At 40.8% G+C, this 7,594-nt stretch overlaps 1 pseudogene; it reads right to left on the minus strand.

Moving 5' to 3' along the window:
- Positions 1–4,814: 4,814 nt before the first annotated feature.
- On the minus strand, positions 4,815–6,727 carry LOC117091023 (annotated as a pseudogene).
- Between the last annotated feature and the right edge of the window lie 867 nt (positions 6,728–7,594).

Here is a 7,594-nt window from a genome sequence, read left to right on the forward strand (position 1 = left end):
CTCTTCATTTCCCTTTCTGCTTTCGTTTTCCCCATAACACACATACGTTATTTTAGTTTTACTCTGCTTTATCTCATTAGAATATAACCACTGTGAAGCTACTGAATTTTATCTGTACCCACCCTGATCGAACTATCCTAATGACCTAGAAAAGTAGAACAGTATCTGGCATATAATAGCCTCACAGTAAATATTTGAATTGAATTGCTTTGAACTGAATTGAATACCTTTGAATATTGTGTTAGCCTGCTTGGGGTACCATAAAAAATATAGACTGCTTAAACAACAGAATTAGTTTTCTCTCAGTTCTGACCGCTGGAAATCCAAGATCAAGGTTCCAGCTGATTTAGTTTCTTGTGAGAGCTCCCCTTTTCGCGTGAATATTGACACTTTCTCCCTATGTCCACACACGGGCTTTCCTTAGTATATGCATGAGAAGGAGTGCTAGAGAGAGAGAGAAAAAAAAAATAGAGACAGTGAGAGAACAGAAGTGAGCTCTGGGGTCCCTTCTTATAAGGGCATTACTTTTATCATATGTTACCATTACTCCCCACCCTATGGCCTCATTTAACCTTAATTACTTCCTTAGAGTTGCCATCTCCAAATACAGCCTCACAGTGCAGGAGGTGGGGCTATGGCTTCAACCCATGAATTTGTTGATGTGAATGGAGGAGGTGACACAAACATTCAGTTCATAACAGATACCAACTTTTCAATCCAGGCCGCGAATTTTTAGATATGGATTATAAGTGTTATACTTGTTCAAATATAACACTTATAATCCATATGAAATTGTTTTTTTTTTTTTTTTTTTTTTTGCTCTGTCGCCCAGGCTGGAGTGCAGTGGCCGGATCTCAGCTCATTGCAAGCTCCGCCTCCCGCCTCATTACGCCAGTCTCCTGCCTCAGCCTCCCGAGTAGTTGGGACTACAGGCGCCCGCAACCGCGCCCGGCTAGTTTTTTGTATTTTTTAGTAGAGACGGGGTTTCACCATGTTAGCCAGGATGGTCTCGATCTCCTGACCTCATGATCCGCCCGTCTCAGCCTCCCAAAGTGCTGGGATTACAGGCTTGAGCCACCGCGCCCGGCCGAAATTGTTCTTAAAATGCTTATGAATATGCTCTCTTTCAAGCTCAACTGTGTTTTTAGACAACACTTAACCTAATAAATTTTCAGCAGATTGTCATGAGCTATTAATTTATTACAAAAACAATTTTCCTTTCCTTTTTATTATGCTTAAATGTATCTTAATTAATTAATAAAAATAAATTCAAAGGATTCCAAGTAAAATGTTATAGATTTTGAAACTAAGTTAGTCCTAGGGTTTAGTGTCTACTTATAAAATTGGTATTATGTGCCAGCATGTACCAAGCACACAGAAATAGTGGCTCATAAAAGTGGTATTTTCCTAATCAACAAAATGGAATAAAGCATGAAGAAAAAAAGGACAGAAGTAACCAAAACAATAAAAGACCTAAATTAACTACGGAAACTGAATAGAAAAAAGCTTAGGCACAAAATCAAAAAGTGATTTGATTTGATCAATTTTTATAGAAAATAATTCAAAGATAATAGATTTTCACTTTTATTTTAATTGAGGGCAGTTTAAGGGCAGTATCTTCAAAACAAATTGGATAACCACCCATCTTGTTTGGGCAACATATCAATAAGTCAATTTTTTAAAGTTTCTTCAATAAAAATTCTACATATGTCCAACTTGCTTAAATTTGGTCCCCAAATATTTTTTTCATGCTGTGTATCAGAAAAAGATGTTTACTAACCCCCGAGGTATATATACTTAATATGCTTTTCCTAAATACTTACAGCAAAAAACTCAGTCTAGGATAAGAATTTTTACTTGTTTGGCTTAAATAATACTTTGATCTATTTGCTTTTCAAGAACACTGTTTACTTTGAACCATTTAACATTGGTGCTCAATTTAAGATTTTCTACTAGGAAATATCATCCATTACCCTTCTATACTTTAACTCTATAAGCTCTACAAAAACTCAAGAAGTAGTAGATAGACATTAAGCCATTCCTAAATATTATCATAGAACTCAATAGACTTTACGTAAATCTGAATGGAGGAATGATTCTCTACAGATGTTAGAGACCCATCATAGCCATGGTATTATTGGTTATACCAGGAAGCCCTACTGAACCTGGAAATATACTGAAATGTCACAGACTCCATGCTATGCAAAATCTACACTTATAAAAATATTTTGAGTTGAACTGACATTTCTGCTTTTGAAAAACTTTATCTTCTAACAAGCTAATATTCTGTTTTCTTCTTCCACCTATTTGTAATAATCTTAAATAACCACTGTAAATTGTGTTGATTCAAGGAGTTTATTTACTACACATGAAAACAGGTCACTGAAATGTGTAGGTATTTAACAAATTAAAAAAAGTTTTCACATGTTTCAAGGTGTTTAAAATAAGCATGAGTCTTAAGTATTTACTAAAAATTCATTATATTGTAAATTAAAGTGTTCCATTTGATGGTAATAAAACCACTAAAATACAAAACTACAAAAATACTAATAAAAATGTTAAAAAGATACAATTTACAAATTTATTAGAATTTCTAATGAGAAAAATATAAAATTTAATATACTTAAAACTAGAGCTATACTTTAAACATTAAAAGGATAATTTGAAAACATAGCCAGTAACCTAGGCAACTGAAACAAAAGGTCAAACAACAAACCTTCATTCTTATTTTGCAGTTTCTAAGCATTTTAAATGATAAATATTTTTTTGCTGATCATTGGAACTAATTCATGATTTTTCCAATAAATATGTGAAATAATAGTCTTCAGAAGTCACTAATTTACCACTTTACATGCTTTTACAAAAAATGCTATCAACATTATTTTAATAGAAACTAATATTTTTTAAAAAAACAATTTTTCTAGCTGTTCTACACCAAATACATTTATTTTGAAAAAATGTGCTTAGTTTTTCAAAAGTGTTTGCTTAGTTTTTCAAAAGATTCTTGCTATTGTTTGTTTGTTTCTTAGAATTTGTACTGTATTCTACAACTATTCCATGGCAGGCATAGCCACTCTGATAAGATCCTTTTGGTGTAGGCAAACAGAGAATACTAGTACTTGTTCACCAGCATTCTCTCTCTATTGGCTGGCATCAGAATATTGTCTTTTCATGGGGTGTATTGATGGACTCTTTTGAAGCTGCCTTCTTCAGGGTATACATACTGTACAGTGTGTATCCTAACTTGGCAGAGCTACTTTTATGGCATCTCTTACCCTATATGCAGCTAGGCCTTTGTCTCTGCTTCCCTTTCTGCTTGTCCTACTAATCATGGCTCACCCAGGAGACTGTATTCAAATTTCCTCAGAAGGAAAATGGGCCCTGAACACTGAGTGTGTGTGTGTGTGTGTGTATAGTGTGTGTGTATAGTGTGTGTGTATATAGTGTGTGTGTATATATTCATATATATGAATGAATATATACATACATATATATGACTATATACATTCATATATAAGTATATATATTCGTATATATATATATTAAAACAACTAAAGACAAATGTCAGTTTCTCAAGAATATCATTACCATATTCCCATCCAGTGGCAGTTCTGGGATGGGCCTAAAGGTGTCTACAGCTTTTGAAACATCCAACCAGAAGTGATTAATGTCAATGTCTCTTTAGTAAACATCTCTAATCTCTCTGAGATGGAGCTTCCTTCAGTTATCCCAGTGGGCTGAGCATGAACAGAGACTCAGTTTCTTTCTCCAGAGCTCTCCGTTTTCTGCTTATGTGGCTGGATTGGTAGGAGTGAAGATTGAAACACTAGTTTGGCTTATCTTCCCTCTAAAAAAGGAGGTGGAGTCTGGGGTGAGAGGACTCTGGAAGTTACATATTTGTTTTATAATGTGGAAAGTCTCATTGTCTATTGTCCTCAAATTTTCAAAAAAAAAAACAAAACAAAACATAGAAAAGACCCATTTTATGTAATGAACCCAGATATTTCATTCAAATAACTGAATTTTCTGTATAATACATAAAAGGGAGGGGGTGGGAGTTGCAGAGACCAAACATTACAAAATTGCAGAAAAGAGACCATTCCTCTCATGTATAAAAACATTCTGTTATATGAAAGTGTAATCCAGAGTAGTGTGTTAAAATAAATGTAAAATTGGGGATCAATTTTGTGTGAGTGTGAGGATAAATGCTAGGCTTTGATGGTCATTATATTAGCGCAGAATAAAAACTCACTGCTCTAGAGGTCTCAGAAACAGCCTTTTATAAGTACCTCACTCACTTATTCTATAGTACACAAGGGAATGTCTATACATATATATTTTACTGAACAAGACACTCTTTGCCTACCATTTTCCCTGCCTTCCACCAAGTACAAACCTTACATGCATTCAATAGAGAGTAAAGCAACATCTATTTCTGTGCATGATGTGGCAGGCTGATTTACTAAGAATTAAATGTGGCAGAATAACGTATTGAGAAATTTAATAACTGTCTCGTTTTTCTTTTGCCATAGCACCAGAAAATGGATAGAGTATTATTTTCTTTCTCCATTTGCATCAGGGTAGCACTGAATTTTGTCCTTGAGTTCTGGGATTCCTTTATTTCCTGGGTAAGGAGTCAGAAGAGAGATTTATGGTAGTTTGTGAGCAATGGGGAAGTTGTCAGGCAGAATATGCAAATAATAAATATTAAAAAGTAAAATCCTCAATGTCTCTCTCCACCCATTCCAATTTTTTTTTTTTTTTTTTTTTTGATGAGCACTGGGACTATATTACAGGGCGCGGCCCTCGTACGTGTTTCCAGAACTCTCAGTAGTAAGGCCGTCTGGGGTTGTTCAGGGGTTTGGGCCGGAAGCGGTAGGCCAGCATCATCCTCTTGCGGAAGGCCTCGTACTCTCGTAGTCGTCGTCTGCCTTGGAGAGCTCGGCCGGCCGGTCGGTCAATGCTGAAGCCGACGTCTTCCACTGTGGTGGTGCCCTTGTTGACCGGGTTCTTGATGCCCTGGCCCTCCGAGCCTAGCCCCTCGCCTGCCTTCCAGCCCATCTTCATCAGCATCTGGTAGCCAGTGTTCTCCACAGTCAGCTTGAACTCCTTGTACTCCGAGTAGTCAGGCTCACGGCCCTCCTTCAGGGCCTTGAAGGTCTCCATAAACTTCTCCAGCTCGTCCGGAGGCAGGAAGTCTCTGATGAAATGCTTGCCCTGGCCCACCTTTGTCAGCCGCTCGGCCCATTCCCTGGTCTTGTCCATCTCCATGCGCCGCAGCTGGTGCTTCCAGGTGCCCAGCTCGCTGTCCACCTCCTCGTCGCTGTGGTAGCTGTGCTGGTGCCGCATGTCCTGCATGGCTCGCTTGTGCTGCGTGATCATGTCGTACATCTGCTGCATCTCCTGCTGCTTCTTCAGCTGCTGCTTCTGGGCGTCCGACAGCTCCGTGACGCCCACTAGACCCACGGCCTTCCCCTTCTCATAGCCGAGCCCCTTGAGGTCCTGAACTGACAGAGGCGAGGGAGAGGTGTCCATGTCCCTCTGCACCAGCTCAGCAGGTGGGAGCTCTTCCTTTCTGGCCTCCGCGGGCTCTTCCGCTTCCTCTTCACGGTGGCTGAGGAGGCTGGCTTCCCTGGGGCGACTGGAACAGGGATGCGGGGGGGCGGGGGGAGGGAGACGCAGTTGGGGACCAGACGAGGCAGGTGGTGGCCTGAGGCGAGGACCCTGTCAGGGCCTCAGGAGGAGAATTGCGCTTCAGGCCGTGGTCGGGTTCCCTGAGGCTGCCTGTGGAGCCGGCCTTGGAACTCCTCCCGCTTCTGTCAGTAGTACTTATATCCTTGGCAGTTGGTCTCCTACAGAAAGTTGAATGCCTGGTTCTCACAGTTGTTCTGGAGAGCTGTGGTTTCCACCTCCGGATGCCAGTCCGCAACGAACCTGGCCAACTTTCCTGCAAGGTTCTTGACCTCTTCATCCTCTGGGAGTGACACTTTCTGAGAGGCTGACTGCGACCTCTGCGCTTCCTTTCTTATCTCAGTCACCTTTCTGTAGTAGAGGAATTCCTTGCTATTCTTATCCTGCAAAAATGCAGATGCCGCGTTTTCCTTGTAGTCCTCCATAGCTACTTTTTCTATCTCGGGGCCTCCTTCTGCCACAAAGCGGGCCAATTTCTCTATTACTCCGAGTCTTGGTTCCCTCTGGGGGTGAAACTCTGACCTCCAGCCACTGCTCGTAGTGCTCCTCCTCGTCCTCGTCCTTCTCGGGGGACTGGAAGACACTTGGACGGTACGGCACGGGCAGCTGGCTTGGCGTGTGAGTAGCTCTTCACCGGCCTGGCAGGCTGGCCAGCCCCAGGCCTGTCCTCCTGCTGATGAGGAGGGACCTCTTCCCAGCGCTGGGGTAAGCTTGCTGGGAGGGGCGCTGGGCCCGCTGGGTTGCGGTGGGGGAAGGGAGGGGAGCACATCTGTGCTGGTCTGTGCCTTCTGCAACTTCAGAAACTACTGCGAGAAGCTACCATCGTGCATTTGTGATTTTGCCAAGATGTGGGAACTGAGGGCTGGGCATCTGATTCTGCTCGGCTTTCTGTTCCATTTTGGCTTCAATTTCCCGTTTCTTCTGAGCGATTAGCTCTTCCTGGTGAAGGATGTTCATGTTCATTTTTCCAGATTTAAGGGGGAGCAGCCTGAAACCACCGGTTAGACTTTCTTGCAACATCCCAGTTGTCCATCTTGAGACTTTTCCAGTCCGGAAATGCTCCCATTCCAATCTTCAATACTTAGTTGAATTCAATGATGGGCACCTGAAGTATCTTCCTATATGCTTATTTAATCATCTTTGTCATTTTTGATTTCATATAAGTATGGAAATGTTTCTGCACAGTCTCGTATGGTAATCAGAAGCCATATGTAGCTATTGAGGACTTTAGTGTGCCTAGTGCAACTGAGGAACTGAATTTTTACTTTTATTTAAATTTAATTAACTTAAAATTAAATTTAGATCCTTGATGTGACTTCTGGACACCATATTATACAGTGCAGTTCTTTTTTTTTTTTTTTTTTTTTGAGGTGAAGTCTAGCTCTGTTGCCTGGGCTGGAAAGCAATGGCGCAATCTCGGCTCACTGCAACCTCTGCCTCACAGGTTCAAGCGATTCTCCTGCCTCAGCCTCCTGAGTAGCTGGGATTACAGGCACCCACCACCACGCCTGTCTAATTTTTTTCTTTTTTTTTTTTGTATTTTTAATATAGAAGGGGTTTCCCAGTGCCATCCAGGCTGGTCTCCAACTCCCGACCTCAGGTGAACCTCCTGCCTCGGTCTCCCAAAGTGCTGGGATTACAGGCATGAGCCTGTGCTCCCAGCCTCTACAGTGCAGTTCTATGGGAAAAAATTCATTTTATTTAACAAAATGTTACTGTAAAAAAAATCATATAAAAACATATTTTCAAGGCAGTTAAAGAGATGTAGAAACCCATGCTTTGGATTATAATAAGAACGAATAAGAATTGGGAAGATGTCTGTGGGTAAGCCCAAAATTAAACACTAAAAACATACATTGATTATTTAGAAATGCTAAAATCATACATTGATTACTTAGTAACA

This window comes from Trachypithecus francoisi, unplaced genomic scaffold, assembly GCF_009764315.1.
Source record: "Trachypithecus francoisi isolate TF-2019V2 unplaced genomic scaffold, Tfra_2.0 Lachesis_group11, whole genome shotgun sequence".
NCBI classification, from domain to species: domain Eukaryota; kingdom Metazoa; phylum Chordata; class Mammalia; order Primates; family Cercopithecidae; genus Trachypithecus; species Trachypithecus francoisi.